Raw genomic sequence first — 24516 nt, forward strand, 5'->3', positions numbered from 1 at the left:
AAGACCCTGCATATAATGTAATCTTTCGTGACTTCGATCCCACCTCGAGGGCAGATATGTTGGCATCCCTACGAATGGCCTCCGCCAGTGGCTCAATCCCCAACGTAAACAACAATGGTGAAAGGTGTCAACCTTATCGACTGCCTGGAGAAATATTAATATTACAGATTAGTGAGAACCACAGCCAGAGGATCGCGGTAAATGACCCTCACCCACTTGATAAAAACTTTGCGTATACCAAACCATTCTAATGTACAGAAGAGATCCGGCCACTCAACCCAATCAAATGACTTCTCTCATCTAAAGAGATCAATAATCCCTGGCAGATTCTTGTTGACACTCTTGGATCATATTGAGTAAATTCTTAACATTGTAGGAAGATCTGCGGCCCTTTATAAAGCCGGTTTGGTCCTCTTTCGTAATGGAAGGCAGCAAAGATTTCACCTTAATGCACGGATCTCAGACAGGATTTTGAGACCAACATTTAAAAATGAGATTGGCATGTAAGAAGCACCATCCTCCGGGGTCTTCCTTTCCTCAGCATCAGAGAGATGAGCCTCTATTAAGGATGGAGGGAGGGTTTCTTGACTGTATGAGTGACAGAACACGTTAAACATCAGCCCTGACAAAAAAAGTTTATAAATTATTTATAAAGTTCACTAGGAAATCCGTCAGGAACGTACGCCTTTACATTCTGAAGCTGATTCACAACCGCCTGTGCTGACAATGGTACATTAAGGCTCAACACTTCTTCAGGGATTACTCCTGGAAGACCCAGGTTCTTGAAAAATGACTCCATCTTAATCCAACTATCCTCCAAATGTTCATTCTGAAATAATTCGATGAAAAATCTCAGACAGGAGACATTAATCTTTTGGAATTGAAGGTAAGGATCCCAATACCTTCCGTAATTGAGGTAATGGCTGAAGCGGGGTGCTCGTTTTCCTGGCAAGATAGAATAAATACCTGCCTTGCTTATCACCATGTTCAAACAGTCTTTGTTTTGCAAAAGTAAGTTCCTTCTTGGCTGTCTTTGTGCGGGTGGAATTCACTGTAGACCGAAGCGTTGTAATCCTCTGCAGTTTAGCCACTAAGCGACAATCACAGTCTGCACTCTCGGCTGCTCTCAGCTTTGCCTCAAACCAGCGTTCCTGCTCCCCCTTCTGCTACATCATAAGGAATAATTATTCCCTTGGCATAAGCCTTAGCAATTTCTCATAGAGTGGATGAGTTATTGATTTAATCTGAATTAATGGCTAAGAAAGATCTGAATTCGTTGTAGTGGTCAGCATAGTGGCACAATGGTTAGCACTGCTGCCTCCCAGCACCACAGACCCATGTTCAATTCCTGCCTCAGGTGACTGTGTGGAGTTAACGCATTCTTCCTGTGTCTGCGTGGGTTTGCTCCCACACTTCAAAAATGTGCAGGTTAGGTAAATTGGCTATGCTAAATTGCCTGTCGTGTTAGGTGAAGGAGCAAATGTCAGGGGGTGGATAGGTGTGGACTTTTTGGGCCGAAGGGCCTGTTTCTACACTGTAATTAATCTAATCTAACTACTCAATTAACCAACTAGTCTTAAGAATAAAGGGATACATTCGCTAGTGTCTCGAATCTATTATATTGCACTTAATGTTAATCAATAAGTATACTACTTAATGGTCAGAAATGGTAATATTCCCAATTGTGCAGGATGCCATCGAATCTAAGATTGTTGCAGGAATGGGGAAGAAAACAACCCTCGTGTGACATTTATGCCGGTTAAAGAAGAAAATAAAATCCCTGCTTGTGATGTGGATCTGCCACCAGACATCCACCAGCTCTCGTTCTGCACACATATCCACTAATTGCTTACATTATAACGAGGGTATTGGGGCACCTTTCGACATTCTGTCCACCGTGGGGTCCATAAGACTTTTGAAAACTTCTACAATAATGTGCCACGATGCAAGATAACTGAATTTGGAGGGTACTTTGGGGGAGGGGTGGTGGTGGCGGGGGGTAATAAACATTCAAAATACTATATTCTTTACTATAGTTCAAGGCTTTGGGTATTATGAGCCTCCCGTGAGTGTCAAATACAATCTAGTAGGTTAAATGGAAGATTCTTTTTATCCATTATGGCTTCTCCCCTCCTCGTAATATTAAAGGTCGAGAAATAAGCCCGATCAAGCCCGACCTGCTGTAATGTCAAATGTTCCTTGTCATCACGGTGCATCTCCTGCAATAGGACAACATCCACTCTCTCTTTTTAAGACTAGAAAGTAAATATTTCCTCTTTTCTGACCAATGGCTCTTCTTAATGCTCCTGGTAGACCATTTAAGCACATCATTACCCAGAACACATTGTAGCAACAATTGAACTCGAGAGAGGAAGAACTCGAATTACTGATCATTACTAAACAAAGTCTCATAGAGCTTAAAAACTACACAAACTAAGGCTACTACAACTGCCAACTCTCAAAACTTTCCAAAACTAAGCATTTTAAGTAAATGGCTGGGATGGAGTGGGTTAGGGAACCACTTTGCCCGTGCTGTGATGCAGAGTCCAACAAAGCAGACCTTCCAGATCGTCACCATCTGGGATTTCCCCTTAACATTTTATCGATATTATCATTTCATTTTACATTGCATTCCTGAATGTGCTGGAGCAGTGTGATTTTGTACCACTGCCAGCATTTCCCCAACACTGCACATTCCTGCCATTCCCCGATAATTCTTGACTCCGTTATTCTTTATGCACCTTCTGTCTGTGCCTCAAACATATTCAATATCTCTGCCTCCAATGCTCTGCAGGGAAGAGTGTTCCAAATACTCTCACCATTGAGAAAATAAAAAGTAACCTCATGTGTGTGTGAGATTACTTATGTCTCCTTACCTGAGAAAGGATATATTAAGTTGGAAGCAGTTCGGAGATGTTTCACTTCATGTATTCAGGGATGAGGGTCTTACATTATGGAGGCTTTAACAGGTTACTCTTGGAATCAGAGGTGATCTTATTGAAAGATACAAAACCTAGAGGAGAGTGGATCAGATAGATACCCACTGGGTGTTTGAATCGTCCAAACTTCTTGTTGTTTTTATAGAATCTCTGCAGTGTGGAAGCAGGACATTCTATCATTTCCACATTGACCCTCGGAACAGTATCCCGCCCGGTCCTGCCCCCCTACTCTATCCATGTAACCCTACACTTCCCATGACGAACCTATCTAACCTACACATCCCTGGGCACTATGGGCAATTTAGCATGGCCAATCCGCCCAAAGCTGCATATCTATGGACGATGGGAGGAAACTAGAACACTGGGAGGAAATCCATACAGATATGGGGAGAATGTTCAAAATCCATATCGAGGGTTGCCCGAGGTTGGAACTGAACGCAGCTACTTGGTGACGGGAGGTATCAGTGCTAACCACAGATCCACCATGCGCATCCGTTAGTTTTATTAGTTACTTGTGGCTAACTAAAGAAATCTGCCTGACTTGTTCCTGTCACTGAACCTGACTCAGTCTGAGAACTTTATCGTCGGCCATATCACCAACCTGGTTACATTTAAAATTTAATGTGAGCAGTGGAGGAATGGGACGAGAAAAGGAAACGGTGACACCCTCCAACATCCATCAGAGCAGGAATTAGGATAAATCCACAAAGTGGGATTTCAGTCAAGTGGGAATTCTCTTTCCCAGAAGTTTGGGGTGGCTGGACCTTTATATTATATTGAAGCTGGCTTTGTCTGATTTTCCATGGACAGGTGAATCAGGGATAATGGTACATGGAAAGAAAAGTGCAGCTGGGAACACAATGAGATGAGCCATGAACTTATTTACTGGTGGGGTAGTGTGAAAGGGCCGAATGGCCTACATGTGTCCCTCAGCCCTATGTTCTGATGTTCCATTCAGCCATCGGACATGCTAAACAGGGGCAGATCGAGGCCACTCCGATCGTTAGGTGTAGCTTTGGAAATGTACTTGGAAAATCCAGGCTGGATCAGGAAGTGACCACCACCCCCACCCCCAGTCCCTGTTTCCAGGTTTCCCCTCTCTGTAACGTCTGATCCAGATGTAGGTCATGTTGCAGACCCAGATACGCTGGGAATACAGCCACATACCCCACGCAGGGTTAAACAACAAATCCTCTGCTCTCCCTGAATGCAACATTGTACAACACGATTTCCAGCAAAATAACCCGTTACTTTCCAAACGCATAACATGTGAAATTAATAGATAGGAACAGGAGTAGGTCAATCGACCCCTCAAGCTAACGCTGTCATTTAATAAGAACATGGCTGATCTACTCCAGGGCTCAACTCCACTCTCTTGCCGACTCCTTGTATCCCTCCACATCTCGCGGAGTTAGGGAATTCCAGACATTCACTACCTTCGGAGAGAAGACATTACTCTACATCTCAGATTGAAATCGATGTTCCTTATACGGTATCTATATCATCGAGTTCGACACTTTGCTCAAGAATGAAAAAAACTTCTCAACATCTACCTTCTCCAACCCCTTCTGTGTCTTGTAGTTTTCAGCATTATCACTCCTCATTCATTTCAACCCCAAGTAATTATCGCCTCATAGAGATTCTCAATAAAACAACCCTTTCTTCCCAGGAAACTGCCTAATGTACCAACCAAGTTACTTGCCGAATCAGCATGCTGACTTTATTTTTCATACACAGGAAGACTTCAATGCCTTTACTGTTCCTTTTCTGGAAGTCTTCTCCATTAAGTAACAGCCTGCTTTATGATTCTCAGTGTCATCCTCAAACTCGGATGTATATTGCACTCAACTCCCTCCTTCAGGCTGCCAGCATAGATTATAAATAACTGATGCCATCAGACTGATAGTTGTTGTACTCCAGCAGATAAACCTTTACCATAAAGATCCATTAGCCCTGACTCTCCGATTTCTGTGTTAACCAATCATCATCCCATGTTAATACAGTATCCGACGTCCTGGAGCTTCTGTTTTGTGTAAGAACATTTGTTTTGTAATACCTTGTGGAACATCTCTCGTGTCTACCAGATCCCCTTTATCAAGTCCGTTGTTACATTCTCAGGCATCTCCAGAAATACTTTGCATGATTTTACAGGGCAAAATATCATTTCCCTTTCACAAAACCACCCTGACTCTGCGTGAAGCTTTTCTAAATGTCCATGCTTGCCAGGTTTTCAAAACTATACTAGTCCTATCTGTTTTCATTAGGTTCATGTGCCTCTAAATGTTTCCTATTCATATGTTTGTCCAAATGAAGTTTAAATTTTGTGGCTGTCCTTGCATCTCCCACTCTTCCTCTGGAAGCTCATTCCATACCCACACCGCCCTCTGTGTAAAAAAGCTGCCCCTTACTCCCTTTTAAATCTACCCTCTTTCACCTTGAACCTATTCCCTCTATATTTGGATACCCCTACCCTTTGGAAAAGACCTTGGCTATTCACCCTATCCATATCTCTTATGATTTTATAAGTTTCTGTAATGTCACTCCTCAACATCCTATACTCCATCTGATGCTAACTTCAAGAACAAGCGTTTAAAGATAAGCACTGCAAAATTGAAACAATATTAAAAGTGACAGGTAACCAACACTCAGCCGAAATGTCATACTGTGATTTATTTTTCTCCATATTACAATAATAAGGCAGCATGAAACGCTTACTAGTGCCAATAAGAAGTCAAGCACCTGAATTCCTTTATCTAAAGGGGGTGATGATGACAACAGTGAAAACGTATCTGTGGCCAAATCTATATAATACCACATGGTCAACATTCTCCCTCCTGGCCTCCGTATGACTTTGTGTGGTTGTGTCTTTGTTATCTTGCATTCAATAGAGAGGACCCATTTCCCCCATTCACACATTAAATTCAACCCATTATACAGAATATTTTCGTTCACCATTGCTAAAAGCGCGTTTATCTTTTGCCACACCCTCTTTTCCCTGCCACCCATCCTCCACCTCTGGCAAGTGATTAAAAGACCATTTTGCAATTGTATTCAGTTTTGAAGAATTGTCACACTGGACTGGAAACGCTAACTCTGTTTCACTTTCTCTGCAGATGTTGACAGACCTGCTGAGATTCTCCAGAAATGAATAGGCGCAGAACAATTTTTCAATTAAATAAATAATTATGGATACTGGAAATAAAAATAAAAAACCTTTATGGACCTGAAAGTTTAACTCTGCATTCACTCCAGAAAATTCTGCAACATCTTTAGCAATTTCTTCAACAATTTCTGATTATGAACAATTTCCAACGACAATTGTCAAAGATGCCCAAACGTCCTGTCCAACATGGAGCGTCGTACACTGGGAACTGAACAGTAACGCATGGTGATAAGCTCCTTGACTCTGAAACTGCATAAGGCTGGCATCACTGATACTGCAGAGCTCTGAATCATGGTCAGGGAGAAAAACAGAAGGAAACACATTCACTTCAAATACAGAAGATGGCATTACTGAAAGGAAAAGATTCAGATTATTACCTTAAATGGATATTGTTTATGTAACAAATTGGAGGCGTGCCGCCAAGGAAAGACTTCCAGCAGAATGAGAATATGAAAATGGAAGTATTTCCCCATCAGAAACCAGAGCAGGTCACTGATGGCTGATGGGTGAATGGGTCTCGCTGCGAACTGGGGGTGGGGTGGGGGCTGGGGGGAGGCAGACAGTAGAATTGAATTGTAGATATTGCAGCTAACACTGGGTTATCATCTGATGCGGTAGATTTCAATGACAATCTGTAACGTTTTCCCCAGGATAGTCTATCCGTCTACCATTTCCATCAAGCCGCTCCATGGGTCAGTGACGAGTGTCGTGAACATGGTCGGGTCGGAATCACGTGCACCTACACCTATGACAATCCATTAAAGCTACCACACTTGACTGGTTATACTACGAACAGCAGGACTAACATCTGATACAGAGAGAGAGATGACCCAAAGACTAACAAATCAGATCTAAGCTCTCTCGTCCTGTCAAATCCATGCATAAATGTCGATGGGCCATTAAACAACTTACTGGAGAGGACTCCACAAATATCCCCATCCTAAATAATGGAACAGCCTTGTGCATCCATGTAAAACATGCAGTATCTGCACCATCTTCAGCCAGAAGTATTGAGTCGATTACCCACTTCACCCTCACAATGATACCCTCAGAATCGCAGATGCCCGTCTTCAACCAATTCAATTCACTGCACGTGACATGACGCAACAGCTGGACACTGTAGATACGACAAAGGCATTTGGCCCTGACATCATTCCTACAATAGGACTGAGGACTTTTGTTAAAAAGCAAGCCGAAGGAAGCTGTTTCATTCCAGCTCCATCTCTGACAACTCCCTGGCAATGTGGGTAATTAGCAACTGCAGTCCTCACTTTCTCCTAATGTGGGTAATTGCTCAACTATGTCCCATCCCCTAAGAAGGGAATAATTATAATCGGACCAATTACCACGCCCTCAGTCCCATCACGATAGTCAAATTGGTTGGGGTAATTTTTGATGGAGCTGTCACACAGCACAGAAATAATCGGTTCAGTGTGGTTTCAGATAGGTCCCCATGTGGAGATGGTGCTGTTGTGGAAATGTCACTGGATTACTAATCCAGACCAAGCTAATGCTCTGGCAACTGATGCAAGTTAAAAACAATTAATAAAATATCGAGATCTAATACCTGGTGTCAGTAATAGTGACCGTGTATTCGATTTCGATTATAGATGTTGATCTCCTGCCCCAGCGTACTTTCAGGAAGTGAATCCCCCGTGCTTTCCTGTCTGGCCTAAAAGTGACTCCAGACATGTGATACACTCTTCAATGGTCTCTGAAGCGGGCAGGCAAGGCACTCAATTGTATCAAACTGCTCCGAGGTCTTAAATGATAAACCCGGAGAGAACACCCGGCACCAGCCTCGTTATCAGAAAAGGGAACAGGAAACACAATCCTGTCGACCCTGCAGAGACCTCCTTCCTAACAGCTGAGAGCTTGTGACAACATTTGCAGAGCTTTCCCACACACCGCACAGAAGCTTCGGGAAAGAAATACGTCATACAACTCATTGAGCTTTCCCTATTCTAGTTAATGGCCGAATATCTCTTCAACACAGTTTTCCCCATACAATATATATATCCCTGAATATGTTTAAACATTGTGAAACATAAAATGAGAACTGCTGTAGTCCATTCAGCCCATCAGTTTTGCGCCTCCATTCTATGTACAGGCAGTTCACTGATAACGCGTGTTGATTAAATACATTTCGGCTGCAATGCAATTCATGAACCTTTTTCTATAAAGTGAACTGGAGTTTACTGTGACGCGATTCCTTGGCTGGCACCAGCTGAACAGTAAACCCAGCCTCAGGATCCCTCTGTTTACAAAAGGTACAATCAATGTGTTCAGCAAAATCAGTAATGCAATCGGCTCTGCAGGTCTCGAAACTGAGCCGGAAACTGGGAATTGTAGTCTATATTTCGAAAGCACTTTATTTCAAACTGTGGGGAGAATCCTGGAGAGAACTGGAATTCGGCATCGGCAGCACCTGGTCAGTCAGCCCCCGCGCGCTGTCTGGTGAAGATTGTGGTGAAAGGTACAGTGCTCCAGTGAGTGACTGTAGTGTGAAAGTGTTACATTTACAGCACTGTTCCATTACAACATGTCATTTGAAGATTTATTTCGACTGTCCTATTGTGTGTTAGACCAAATTTAAGTTTTGGCTTTTACTGATATTTTTGGGGGTTCTCCACTTACCCTCTTTTTACCATAGACCCCATTATTAATATTGCACGATTTTGTACACCACAGTGTTGCACAGGAACACAGTTATTGCGTTATTGGAGAACAACCTGAAATGATAGCTGATTTTCTATCTTCACACCGTACTCCTGCTCTCTCCATATCCCTTTAGTTTCCAGAAATCCTTGACTTCCACAGCCTGACCTGGGAGAGAGTACACCTGGTTCGCCAATCTCCGAGTGCAGGCATTTATTCTCATCTCAATGCAAATTGGCCAGTCTGTACCTAATATTGTGGCCCCTTGTTTTCGACGTCCCACCCAGGGGAATTACCATCCCTGCTTCTAATCTGTCTCGCCCTGTCAGAGTGTTATATGTTTCACTGAGATTTCCACTCATTTTCCTAAACCCCATTGAATACAGGTCCAGTTGCCCCAAACTCTGCTCCCACAACAAGTCTGTCATCCCAGCGATCAGTCTGCTCATCCTTTGCTGCTCTCCCTCAATGTCAGGTTTGTCATCTGTTAGGAAAAGAGACCAAAACTGCACACAATGCTGCACTATGTTCGAGATAGGGTCTCACCAAGGCCCTGTACAGCTGCAGTAAGATACATTTACTCCTGTACTCAAATGCCCCTGAAATGAAGGTGAATACAGCATTTATCTTCCTTCCTGCTTTCTGCTCCTGCAATATTGCTTTAAGTGATTGGTGTACATGGCGATCCAGATTCCTTTCAAAGTTACAGTTCCCCACGTGCTGGGCCTACATACAATGGTCAGCGTGCCAATACCATTCCCAGTATTGACTTCTGGCTTCAGAACCCAATGGCACACATGGACTCGGAGGGCTACGCAGAAATTAACAAAAATGCAGCTTAAGTTCATTTATAGTGCAACATTTTTCAACCACTCCTTTTTCAAATGAGAGGCTGCCAGTGCATTGTTCACATCAAAGTACATAACATCTCATCTCCCCATTACTCTCCACCTCCCACATATTTGCCCAGTCACTCCACTTGTCTCAATCACCTTGGAACATTTTTACATCCTCCTCATCCACTCACAGGCTGACATCGTTTGTGCTGTCAGCAGACTTGGGAATATTGCATTTGCGCCCCTCACCCAAAAATATGATGTGTATTGGGAATAGCTGGAGCCCAAGACATGATCTTTACAATATCCTCCAAGCCTTCCATTTAAAAATAAAACATTGTTTTATTCCTACTCACTGTTTCCTGCCAGCTCTCCCATTCTAAATCTATGACCATATATTAGCCCGAGTCCCATAGGATTCGAATTTGCACAATAGGCTTGGGGCTTTATCAAAAATCTTTCTGATAATCCACTCGCATGGCATTGATACTTCCTACATAATTTTACTAAAAGCCACGTTCTCAAATATGATTCCCATTTCATAATTCTCTGTTGACTTTGTCTATACCCATTAATTTCAATCCAATACTTTCTCTAAACTGTTTAGTTGCTATTTTCATTCTATTCTTTTTTCCTCACAAGACTAAAGTTCCCTGGTATTGCTAGGAAGCTTTCTTTTTTGGTTTGTTTTCTTCTGTGAAGGCATAATTAAACTATTTGCTCCATAGTTCAGCAATTTTCCGGTCCTCAATTATCTGGTATCAGACTGTAAGAAATCTGCAACTTTTTTCTCTTAATTTTGCCATTGACATATTTCCAGAAAATATTACAAGTTCTCTCTTATCAACTTTGTTAAGATAATCTTCAGAAACCCATCAATTCCTACCTTAAGCTACTCAATGATTGACCTTCCACAGCCACACAATCACAGAAGCACAGACTCTGTACTACCAGAAATACAGCACAGTCTACATTCGGCCCACTTTCCGACAAAGACCTTAGCCGTGAATCTTAAAGCATTTGAAGTGCGCAACCGTGTCGTTTCTAATGGTTTGAGGTTACCATGACAACTCCACTCTCAAGAAGTGCATTCCAGACCCCAACACGCTCTGGTTGAAAAACAATTCTCAAATCTTCACTAAACCGCAAATCCTTCACTTTTAAAGTGTGGCCCTTTGAGTAACAGCAACAATTGCTGTTTATCCTCCCTGTCCATGTACCTCGTAATCCTATCTTTCTGAATCACAGACCTCGCAGCCTTCTCTTCTCCAAACTAAACAACTTGAGGTTAGCTAGCCTCTCTCCACAGCTGATATGCTCCATCGCTGGGAACATCTCTGCACCCCCTCCACTACAATCACATCCTTCCTGTAATGATGTTCCCAGAACTATGCACAGTATTCCATCTTGCCCTCACCAATGTTCTGCATAGTTCTTATAATCTATGGCTCGATTAATAAAGGCTATGTTTACATTCCCCCAGCCTTTCCAAGATTGTGTATTAATCTGTGCAGTCACATTCAGCGATGTGTGGAGAAGACCCTCTGAGCTTTCTAGTGTGCTGCCATTCATTGAGTACTCCCCTGACTGGTTCCTTCTTCCAAAGTGCATTACCTCATAGTTATCAGGGTTACATTCCATCTGCCATTGATCCACCCATTTGACCATTCTATCAGTATGTACCTGTAACATAAAGCCTTCCTCCTCACTACCAACCACCCGACCAATCTTTGTATCAAATACAAACTTATTTATTACACACCCACCCCTCGTCCATATTCACAGCTGATAATTTATGAATACCACAAATAATAAGGTTAAAGATCTCTCAACATCAGTTACATCACATGTTTGTGCACTTTGATGAAGAAGCAGCGTTTCGAAAGCTAGTGCTACTGAATAAACCTGTTAGACTATTGTCTGGTGTTATGCTATTTTTAGATTTGTCCACCCCAGCCCAACACTAGCACCTCCGAATCACAAATAATAAGGGACCCAGCACTGATGCCCGCGGTACACTAGCCTCCAATCACAAAAACAGCCTTCTATCACTCCCCTCTTTCTCCTGCTACTAAAGTTGATTTAGATGCAACTTGGCAAGTCGCTGAGTCTTACGTGTTCAGTGGTTATTCTGTTCTGCTTGACACACTTGTAGGTTATCTGGGGATTCTCTGTAATCTTGCTCTGCCTTGCCCCTGTGTTAGTCAGTCCCCTCCACGCGCAGAATTTCCTCTTTATTGCAGTCTTAAATGGTCTGTCCCTTATCCTGCCATTATTTGCCTTGAAGGTGGATTAGACAGCCTGATAAATTTCCTGTTAATTTCCAACTTGCCGTATGTTTTGTGAGTTTTATAAAGTTCACAGTGACCCACCGCTGATTCTTTCAAACTTTACAGGACATCGGCCGAGTTTCCTCATCACGCAATCTCGCCATCTGAGGGATTTATCTGGATATTGTCCATTACACTTCCTCTGTGGTCAGTATATTCTTTCTCAGATTCGGTCACCAAAACTGTTCTCAATACTCCAGGTACAGTCTCACCAACACTCTGTGAACCTGCTTCAACATGTCTTTACATCTATATTCTGAGTCCCTTAAAGGAAGGCAAACCAAACTTTAAGTTTCCACTTACATATATTCCTCCAAATACCCTTCACATCATTGCATTTTCGAACTCACTGTGTGAGTTCTTATAGAAAGCCTTCTGATAATTTAAGATATGCCAATTCTTATGGATCCCCATTATCTATGCTGTAAGAATCAACTTCAAACAATTCCAAAGTTTGTCAAGTATGACTTTCCTTTCAGAAATGCATACTGAGTCTCTCAAAGTTTGCTGTTAATGTCTAAATATCCAATATCACATCCTATATAATAGATTCCAACAGTTTCCCGACAAATGTCAAATTAATTTGTAAGCAATTCTCCACACTATGTCTTTTTCCCTTTGTAGATGCTTGGATCCCTACTATGCGTCTATAGTGCTTGGATCACGTTTACTAATGTACATTTATCTACACCAGCTTCCAGACTCTGCAGAATTTACAGTAAAATAGAACGCAGTCATCGACAATGCAATCAATACTTCTGTTTGTGATTTATTTCTGAAGAGTTTGGTACGAAGTACATCTGGTTTGTCAAGCTTAGCAATGCTCAATCCAGCTGCATGTTCAATATTGCCTTTTTACTGATATGAATTGACTTTATGTCTTTACTTCCACAAGTCCTATACGATCACTTCGTATTTCTGGGTGATTTTCTGGATCTTACTCCATTAAGACCAACGTAAAGTAACTGGTCATTTGCTTTGCCATTTCCCTGTTATGCACCATAAGCTCGTTTCTCCCGATTGCAAATTTCCACATTTGACTATGTTTTTATTTTCTTTTGAAATATAGATCATATATTTTTGCAGTCTTTGTGTTGCTGTTTGCTTGCATGAATGTTCGCTTTTTGATTTCCCGAACAGTTTCATGGACTTCCCTTTTCTGGATTGCAATTTTTTGAGAATTCTTAGGATTGCACAATGTCTGGAATTCTTCTGAAGTCACATCCTGTGATTAATATATTCTTTAATTTGTTATGTTAATCATCATTAGGTCACTTACCCACTCTTTGGTGTTTTCACCTGAAATAAGTAGACATATCTTTCAGACTATGCAGTAATTCTATAAATCTCCTGGTCCTGACCAGATATATTCAGAAACACTGCAGGAGGACAGAGAAGTAATAGTGGGGGCCCTGGTTGGTACTTTTGTATCATCAGTAGCCAAAGGATGAGGTCCCGGAGGACTGGAAGGTAGTGAATGCTGTGACCTTATTCAAGAAGAGCTACAACTAAAAACCTGGGACCTATAGACCAGTAAACCTGACATCTCTCGTAGACAGGTTTCTTGAGAAGACGATATACATGCATTTGGAAAGGCTGGGTGTGATTATGTGCAGTCAGCACGTCCTTGTGCATGGTGGATCATGGCTCAAAGATTTGTGAGAGTGCTATGGCGAAATGACCAGTAACTTTGACAAGGGCATGGTGGTATACGTAGAGTATATGGATTTCAGTAAGGCCTTCGGTAAGGTTCCACATGGTAGGCTGCTCTGGAAGCTTAGATCATATGGAATTGAGGGGGAGCTTGCAAATCAGATCCAAAATTTGCTTGATGGTAGGAAACATAGAGTTATAGTGGAAGGATGCTTGTTGGACTGAAGGCCTGTGATGAGTGGAATGCCTCAGGACTCGGTTCTGGGACGATTACTGTTTGTTTTATACATGTATATTGTATATATATTTACATATTACACACACCTATGATTTAGATGTGAATGTACAGGCATGAATTATAAGTTTCAAGGTGGCACTAAAATAGGCAGTATCGTGGACAGTGAGGAAGATTATCAGAAATTTCAGAAATTACAGCAGTGCCTTAATTAGGTGAGGAAGTTTGCTGAGAAATAGCAAGTGGAGTTTAATACAGATAGGTGTCAGTTCTTGCATTTTAGAAAGTCAAATCAAGATGGGAGTTTCATGGTGAATGGCAGGGTCTTAAGGAGTGTATTGAGACAAAGTGACCTTGGAATTCTGGTTCAAGGTTCTCTGAAAGTGGAGTCACAGGTAGATAGGGAAGTGAAAAAGGCATTTGGCACGCTGGCCTTCATCAGTCAGGATGAAGGATGTTGCCCGGACTCAATGGTCTGGGATACAGTGAGGGGTTGGGCAAGATAGGAGTTTTTACTTTAGAGTGTATGAGACTAAGGGGGATCTGATAGCAGTGTATAAGATCATGGGAAGCATGGATAGAGTGAATGCACTCAGTCTTTTTTTTCCACAGGATTGAGCAACCCACCGACGAGAGGGCATCAATTTAAGATACGAGGGGAAAGAGTTATAGGGGACCTGAGGGGCAACTTCTTTTATACACAAAGTGGTATGCACATGGAATGAGATGCCAGCAGAAGTGGTTAAATTCACAAAATTTAAAATGCATTTGGACAAATACACGGATAGGAAAGAAAAAGAAGGACATGGGGCAAGGGTAGGGAAATGGGGTTAATGTGAATGAACATTATGTTTGGAATGGAACAGTTTGGGCTGAAGGGCCTTTCTCCGGGCTGTCAGACTCTTTGACTCTCACAATCATTGCTTCTCCCATTGAATGTTATATTATACTTCCCCAATTCAGTGGAGTGTACTTGACCCTCTAGCCTCCGGGCTTCCATGAAGTTTGACTAGAATGTTCAGACATTCGATACTGTATTCAGACGCCGTGTAAAAATGCAACATATTGATGTCACTATTCCTCAAAAGCTGCTTCAGAGCAAGGCTATTAGTTAGTCCTCCTGACAAAGCAACACCAAATCTGAAATAACCTGCTCTCCAGTTTGGTTCACAACGTACTGTTCAACCTACCCAATACACACTTACGGAAGTTTTTTCTTCACAGTATTAGTAGTCACTGCAGTTTCAGTGCAATTTGAGACCATCCATTATTACTGCAGCACCCACGATTATTTGTTACTCTTTCACATGATGAGGGTGTCGCTGGATAACCAGTATTTATTGCCCATGTCAGAGGGCAGTTAAGAGTCAGCAGCGTTGTCTTGAGTCTGGAGTCACATGCAGGTCACACCAGGTAAGGACAGCAGTATCCTTCACTCAAGGACATCAGTGAACCAGATGAGTTTTTCCAACAATCGACAATGGATTCCTGGTCATCATAAACGCTTGATTCCAGATACATATTGAATTCAAATTCCACCATCTGCCATGGCAGGATTTGAATTCATCTCCCCAGAATATTACCTGGGTCTCTGGATTAAGAGCCCAGCGATAATATCACTGTGTCATTGATCCCCCTTGCATATACTTGCATACCTAATTTCCATAGCATATGTTGTAAAGTATTTACGTGACAGATTTAGTTTTGATATATAACACACTAATGTTTGCTTCGCCTTGCTATTTGTAAGATCCACCCAAACTGATTCTGTGGGAAGTGAGGGAAAGGGTCTGTGGCGTTATTACCGATAGACTTGGACAAGACTTTCCGGGAGACTCACCTCAACGCTGAGACGATCTGAAGAATTGGTCAGCAATACAGGACAAGCATCAATATTCTTTCCTCACACTTTGCCAGGATAAGTGTCACCATATTCTTCTGTTCTCTCGCACTCGCTGTATATCTGTTTTAACACATACCTCCGAACAAGGCTCACACTTTACCTTCAAATAAGGCTCAAGCACGACCACACTCACTGTTGACTTCAGCACCTTTCTTCCCCCACTTTTTCTGTCCCTGACGCAATAGCGCCGCACACTAATACCACTGCATGGATACAACACTGTGGTCAGACTCCCTCCGGACATCTCACCCTTCCCCTCTTCCCCTATACCAGCATTAACAGCAGGGAAACCCACTCCCACCCCCACTTCGTCCCTTCTCTTCTCCCATTCCAGGAGAAACATCCTGGAATATGACATAAAGGGCCGAGCCGGGTTTTAGAGTGCCCGATATCCATTCCCTCGCCCTCTACCTCGAGATGTGGGGAGGATCCTGGAAAGAGCCAGGGAGGACCAGGACACCTTGTGTGGAGATTCTGAAACATCGACGTCCCACCAACCAAGTAAGCAGCAATGTTCAGTAAAGAGCAATTCTCAATTTAAACTCGCTGGCATTTCCAATCTCATCTCTCTCACTTTTCAGGCTTAATGCCTTCAGTTAAAAGCATTAATGAAAGACTAAAAATAAAAATAATGTTTATTCTCTTCAGTAAAAATGTTAAAAAGAAAGAAATAAACGATATAAGTTCATTACGAAAAATCTGAACCATGACGTTCATTCAAAATTATGGGCAATCCCTAGTAAATACTCGACATCATTTCTCTCACTAAATCTTCTTACGAGTGTTGGTATTCTAGCATCTGTTTCTTTAATTTCAACGGAATATCGTGCCCTGCTATCAGATGCTCATTGTAAATGTCCCTTCCTCTCTGAACTTTTCGTAAACTGTCAATATATTTCCAAATAACTGGATGTTCCACATCAAGTTCGCATTGTCATCTCCTGTGGGCAGCTTCTGCATTATTGTTTATTTTGTCCTCATTGTTTAAAGTTCTTTCATATAAATTCCTCATTCCAAATGGTAAAAGCAGTGAACGCCGACCATTTCCTCTGTGTAACCTTCTACCTGCATAGTTATCCTCGAACTAGTCCAGCAGCGGTTGCAATTAATCTGGAAGCGCATCAGACAAATGTTGAATAGCTGCATGATTTTTTTCAATCGGAATAAATGCAAGGCCAATTATCATTTTAGCTCTGAAATAAAACTCGGAGTCAATGTTGTACTTACTCAAAAGTGTCTTTTTAACATTTTTACTAAAGGGAATAAACATTATTTCTATTTTTATTGCTTTGATTAATGCTTTTACCGAAGCCTGAAAAGGAATAAATATGAGCTGCGCTGAAATGGTTCTGCCCTAAATGTGTCTGCGGCAAAATGGGCTGCACCAAACAGGCCGCACCAAACAGAATGAAGTACTCAAGCACAGGAGGACGCCATATAACCATCCCAGGCTGTTATGCCGAAGCAGGGGCACCCTGGGTAGCTGTCAGGAAATGCAGAGTAGAGATAATTTCTCATTTTGTGTTTGGAAAGCTGCAACGAGTGGAATTCTTCAGGGATCTGTATGAGGTCATCAACAAGTTGCAATCTATTCTAATGAACCGGATGAAGGAGATGGAGCTCAGTTTGATCATGCACCAGGATAGTCATTCAATAAGATGTCAAATGGAGACAGAGCGTCTGCAATGGGATACAGACAGGGGACGGCAGAGCGTCTGCAATGGAATAATACAGGGGGGAGCGCAGAGCATCCTCAATGGGATACAGACAGTGGAGGGAATACTGTCTGCAGTGGGATACAGACAGGGGGAGAGCAGAGCGTCTGCAATGGTACAGACGGGGATGGCAGGGCGTCTGCAATGGGATACAGACAGGAGGAGGGCAGGGCGTCTGCAATGGGATACAGACAGGGGAAGGGCATAGGGTCTGCAATGATATACAGACTGCGGAGGGCAGAGCAACGGCAGTGCGTCTGCAATGGGATACAGACAGGGAGAGGGCAGAGTGTCTGCAATGGGAGACGGACAGGGGAGGGGAGAGCATCTACAATGTGATACAGACAGGGGGAGGGCAGAGCGTCTGCAATGTGATACAAACACGGGGAGGGGAGGGCATCTGCAATGGAAAACAGACGGGGTGGACAGAGCGTCTGCAATGGGATACAGATAGGGGGCGGGCAGAAGGTCTGCAATGGGATACAGACAGGGAGAGGACAGATCATCTGCAATGGGATACAGACGAAGGATAGCAGAACGTCTGCAATAGGATATGGACGGGGAAGGGCAGAGCATCTGCATTGGGATACAGACAGTGGAGGGAAGACTGCCTGAAGTGGGATACAGATAGGGGAGGGCAAAGCGTCTGCAATGGGATACAGACAGCGGAGGGCAAGGCGAGGGCAATGCGTCTACAATGGGATACAGACAGGGGAAGGGCAGAGCCTCTGAAAGGGAGATAGACTGGGGAAGGGATGCACGCCTGCAATGGGATACAGGCAAGGGGAGGGAAGAGTGTCTGCAATGGGATACTGATGGGTGAGGGCAGAGCGTCTGCAGTGGGATACAGACGGGGAGGGCAGAGCGTCTGCAATGGGATACAGACAAAGGAGGGGAGAGCATTTACAATGGGATATAAACGGCTGAGGGACGTGCGTCTGCAATTGAATACAGACAGGGGAGGCATACGGTCTGCAGTGGGATACAGACGGGGGGAGGGCAGAGCGTCTGCAATGGAATACAGACAGGGGGAGGGCAGACCGTCTGCAATGGAATACAGACAGTGGGAGTGCAGAACGTCTGCAATGGGACACAGACTGGGGAGGGCACAGCATCAAGCAATGGCATACAGACAGAGGATGGCTGTGAGCAAAGCTTCAACAGAAAAAAAAAACCCAGTACAATATATATGTGATGGAAATTTTCTGTTTTGGGGAAAAGTCGAAAGAGCAGAAATTTATTTAAATGCAAGGAGAATGCAGAACTCAGTGTTACAGAGGGATTTGTGTGCCTTAGTACATGAATCACATCAAATTAACCTGAAGATGTAGCAAGTGATTTGGAAGGTAAATGTGATCCTGTTTCGTGCAAGGGGTGTTGGGTATGATCTTCGCGATGTTTTCTGCATCAGTACAGGGCATTGCTGAGATTACATCTGTTGTATTATGTGTAGTTACAACTGCCTAAACTGAAAATAAAAAAAAACAAAATTGGTTTCGAAACGTCTCAAAGATGTTTCTCTTTACTCATTCTTGGGATGAAGGCATTACGTTATGAAGAATTAACAGTTCGGCCTGAGAATGAGGGATGTTTTATAGGATCTTGAGAAGAGTGTAGTTGGTGAATACCGGATGGATATTTCTTCTTGTGTGGGAGAATAAAACTGGGGAAATACTTTAAGAATAAATCAGGTTTAAAGGAAAGGTCATTGGACAGAAACATTGAACTGTGAATTCTCTTCCTACATGCTGACAGACAGGCGGAGCTTTTCCAGCAATTACTGCATATATTTAAGAATATTCATTTTAACACAGATATTGTGAAGACATGAAACGCTTATTGTTACATTATGCAAGCACATATTAACACATCTTCAAAACAAGTACGACCATTTATTATTAATAAATTGATTCTACAATAACGCACTGACCTGGAGTCGAGAATGCGATGGAGTCATACAGTTCAGACAATGTTCAAGAAGAGCTCACAGAGTCCAGTATGGGACTGATAACGTTACTGATTTAACTTACAGATGGAAAATGTAGCCAATCTGTGGAGGAACATTCTATTGCTCCATTTCTGTTTCCCTGTCGCCACATCGCAGCAATGAGTGGGAGTGAAAAAAAGCCCAGTCGTCTTTCCCACTAATGGGGAGTTCCTGATGAGGATTCATTGGAATCTCCCCATTGCCTGAAGCAAAACAATTCAGCCAAATTCAACTGTTTCATGAAGAAATCCCATTGCCAGAAGGCTGTGCAAGCAGAATAACTACAGAAGTAATTATCCGACTCGATAGTGAGGGGAACAGATACGAGATTCTGTGGTTGCAAATGGGAATCCGGAATGGTGTGTAGCCTCCCACATGCCAGGGTCCTGGTTGTCTGAGAGCGGCGGCAGAAAGTTCTCACCAGTGGTGCGGGTGGGGGTGGGGTCGCGGCAGGAAGCAGCCAGAAGTCATTTTGCACATTGGTACAAAGAAGAGTGACACAGGTAGAAATCGTGATGACATCCAACATAGTGATTGTAGAGAGCTAGGGAAAAGGATAAAATAAAGGACCATGACAGTGGTAATATTCAGTTTACTTCCACTGCTCCGTGCTAGTGAGGGTAAGAACAGGAGAATATGGCAGATGAAGGGGTGGCTAAAGAATTGGTGCAGGGGGCAGAGATTTTTGGATCACTGGGATCTTTTGTGGGGCAAGGTGACGTGTTCAGGAAGGACGGGTTGTACCTGAACTGGAATGGGACCAATGTCCTAGCAGGCAGATTTGCAACTGCTGCAAAAGGGTTTCAACTAGATTGGCTGGGTTTGGGGAGTGGTGGGATGCTCAACAGCATGGAGGCAGGTGCGAGGCTGGAAGGAGATACAGTAATCAGAAACAGTAAAATGAAGAGACAAGTCAGGCTAGACAACGACAGGGAGCAAAGAATGCCTGTTGGATTAAATTGCAACTGTTTCAATGCAAGATGGCTGACAGGTAAGGCCGATGAACTCAGGGCATTGATCGGTGGGTGGGACTGGGATATTATAGCCATTACTGAAACATGGCTAAGAGAGGGACAGCACTGGCAGCTTAATGTACCAGGGTACAGGTGCTTTATGCGGGACAGAGATGGTGAAAAGAGGGGACCAGGAGTTTCATTTTTGATTAAGGCGAATATCACAGCAGTAATCAGAGATAAAATAACTGATGGATCATCCTGTGAGGAATTGTCTGGGGAGCGAAGAAATAAGAAGGGAATGCTGATAGTATTTGGATTGTACTATAGGCCCCCAAATAATAAATGAGGAATTAGGGGAACAAAAATATGGAGACAGACTGGGGAGACTTGCAGGGCCAATAGGATTGCATTAGTAGGAGATTTTAATTTTCCTAACATGACATAGAATTAAGGACGGGACGAAACTTGACCTACTCTAAGTTCTAAGGCAGGACAGGTGACTGAGGTGACAGTGGGGGAGCACTCTGGGACCAGTGACCATTGCTCTATTAATTTTTAAATAGTTATGAAGAAGGACAAAACTGTTCCACATGTTCAAGTTCAAACTTGGGGCAAGGTGAATTTTGGTGGAATTAGACAGGAGCTTGGAGGGGTTGGTTGGAGGCGTTTGTTGGAGGCGAAGGGACCTCCAGCAAGTGGAAGGCCTTTAAAAGTGACATGTCTACAGTTCAAGGTCTATATGTTCCTGTGAGGGTAAAAGGCAAGGTTGGTAGGAAGAGGGAACCTCCGATGTCAGGAGATATTGAAGCTTTGACCAGCAAAAAGGAGGCGTGGCTCAAGTCCAGGCAGCTGGAATCGAGGGAATACCTGGAGGTGTACAGGGGATACAGTACTTTCCTAAAGGAGGAAATCAGGAGTGCTAAAGGGGGTCACACGATTGTTTTGGCTGAGAAGATTAGGGTGAATTCAAAGAGTTTCTTTAAGTATATTAAAGTAAAAAGAATAACTAAATGAGAATATGACCCCTCAAAGTCCAAAGTGGACATGCATGCCGAGAACCGTAGGAGATTTGCGAGATTCTTAATGAATATTTCTCGTCTGCCTTTACCGTGGAGAAAAACATGAAGACTAGGGAGGTTAACAAAGGTAGTAGCGTTATCTTGGGGTGAGTCAATAACACAGGAGAAGACGTGTTGAATGCATTAGAATGTATAAAGGTGAATAAATCTCCTGGTCCTAAACAGGTGCATCCAAGAACACTGCAAGAGACTACAGAAGAAACTACGGGGACCCTGGCTGGTATTTTTGCATCATCGTTAGCTACTGTTTAAGTTCCAGAATATTGGAGATTAGCAAATGTTGTGCCATTATTCAAGAAGGGAATCAAAGAAAAATCTGTCATCTATAGACCAGGAAACCTAACATCTGTGGTCGGTAGGTTACTTGAGAAGTCTCTGAGGGATGTGATACACATGCATTTGGAAAGATAAGGTTTGTATAGAAATAGTTTTTTTTTTGACAAGATTCAGTATGGAAACAGGCTATTTGGCCCAACAAGATCACACCAGTATTTACACATAACACTATGGGTAACTTAGCATGGCCATTTCACCTGACCTATACATGTTTGAATTGTGGAAGGAAAATGGTGCACCCAGAGGAAACCCACACAATCACAGTGAGAATGTGCAAACTCCACACAGAGAGTCACCCGAAGCTGGAAACAAATCCGGATCCATGGCACTATGAGGCAGCAGTACTAGCCACTGAACCACCATGCCACCCTTGCTTTTTTCAACACAGTTCAATGACACAGGGACAAAATCTATTCTGCCCTTCACCCATGATGCACATTCCAATATCACATACCATGGATGATTTATTATCCATTGAAAATGTCATCTTATTATTATTTATTAGTTTGTTATATTCATTTTAATAATTATTATTAATAGTTGTTTTTAGACTGGAAAGATTGCATGGCTTTGTGAGTGGGAGATCATGCCTCTCAAATTTGTTTGAATTCATTGATGAAATGACCAGGAATGTTGATAAGGGGAGGGCGGTAGATGTAGTCTGTATAGTTTTCAGAACGGTCTTTGACAAGGTTACCATTGATAGGCTGATCTGGAAGGTTAGAATCGCATAGAATCCAGAGGGAGCTGAGAAATTGGACACACAATTGCCTTCATGGTAGTAAGCAATGGGTACTAGTGGAAGGATGCTCTCGGACTGGAGGCCTGTGACACTGAAGTGCCTCAGGGGTCGCTGCTGGGACATTGCTGTTTGTTATCTGTAAGAATGATATTCTGGCGAGTGTTCATGGGCGGCACGGTGGCACAGCAGTTAGCACTGCTGCCTCGCAGCGCCAGAGACCCGGGTTCAATTCCCACTTCAGGTGACTGACTGTGTGGAGTTTGCACATTCTCCCCGTGTCTGCGTGGGTTTCCTTCGGGTGCTCCGGTTTTCTCCTACAATCCAAAGATGTGCAGGTCAGGTGACTTGGCCATGCTAAATTGCCCGTAGTGTTAGGTAAGGGGTAAATTGAGTGCAAGCAGCAGCTACGGTAAGACAGTTTGTTTTAAAATTACTTACCGGTAGCGGGCAGCGGTGTTTTTTTCTCTCTTTATAGAAAGAGCGGGAGCAGTAGGGGGAAGTGACGAAGACCAGAGGGGCAGCCAGGTAGGTTTTTTTCCCTTTAAAAGCGCGCAGGAAAAGAACCCGAGGCACTACAGAGGTAGTGTCTCCCACCCGCCCTCCTCCTCTAACCGAAATAATAAGACCCGTTGTGGTAAGTAGGTAAGTGCTGCATTTTGCTTGTTGTATTCTTTAGAACCAGTTTTTTTTTTTTACAAAAGGTTACTTTCAGAGGGATGGAAGTGAAGGCAGTGCAATGTTCCTCTTGCAACATGTTTGAGGTGAGGGATGCCATGGACGTCCCTGCTGAAAACACTTGCAGGAAGTGCACCCATCTCCAGCTCCTCCAAGACCGTGTTAGAGAACTGGAGCTGGAGTTGGATGAACTTAGGATCATTCGGGAGGCAGAGGGGGTCATAGATCGGAGCTTTAGGGAAGTAGCAACTCCAAAGATGGCAGATAGATGGGTGACAGTGAGGGGGACCGAGAGGAAGCAGCTAGTGCAGGGACCCCCTGCGGCCGTTCCCCTCAAGAACAAGTATACCGTTTTGGAAACTTGTGGGGGGGACGACTTACCAGGGGCAAGTAACGGGGCTCAGGCCTCTGGCACGGAGCCTGTCCCCGTTACTCAGAAGGGAAGGGTGGAGAAGAGCAGAGCAATACTAATTGGGGACTCGATAGTTCGGGGCACAGATAGGAGGTTTTGTGGGAACGAGAGAGACTCACGTTTGGTATGTTGCCTCCCAGGTGCAAGGGTACGTGATGTCTCTGATCGTGTTTTCCGCGTCCTTAAGGGGGAGGGGGAGCAGCCCGAAGTCGTGGTCCACATTGGCACCAATGACATAGGTAGGAGGAGCGCTGAGGATGTTAGGCAGGCTTTCAGGGAGCTAGGTTGGAAGCTCAGAGTTAGAACGAACAGAGTTGTTGTCTCTGGTTTGTTACCCGTGCCACGTGATAGAGAGTCGAGGAATAGGGAGAGAGAACAGTTAAATGCGTGGCTACAGGGATGGTGCAGGAGGATAACTGGGGTTCTTTCTGGGGAAGGTGGGACCTCTATAAACAGGATGGTCTGCACCTGAACCTGAGGGGCACCAGTATCCTTGGTGAGAGGTTTGCTAGTGCTCTTGGGGGGGGGGGGGGGGTGTTAAACTATCTCTGCAGGGGCATGGGAACCCAGACTGTAGCTTTATGGTACAGGACCTGGAGTGTAGGGAGGTTAGGAACATGGCATCAATTTCAAAGGAGGGTGCCTGTAAACAGGAAAGTGGTTTGAAGTGTGTATACTTCAATGCAAGAAGTATACGAAATAAGGTAGGTGAACTTGCAGCTTGGGTTGGTACCTGGGACTTCGATGTTGTGGCTATTACGGAGACATGGGTAGAACAGGGACAGGATTGGCTGTTGCAGGTTCCAGGGTATAAATGTTTTAGTAGGGTCAGAGGTGGGGGTAAAAGAGGGGGAGGTGTGGCATTGCTTGTCAAAGATAGTATTACAGCTGTGGAAA

This window comes from Chiloscyllium plagiosum, unplaced genomic scaffold (assembly GCF_037043375.1).
Source record: "Chiloscyllium plagiosum isolate Xiang-an unplaced genomic scaffold, Cpla_swu_hap1 HiC_scaffold_42, whole genome shotgun sequence".
NCBI lineage: Eukaryota > Metazoa > Chordata > Chondrichthyes > Orectolobiformes > Hemiscylliidae > Chiloscyllium > Chiloscyllium plagiosum.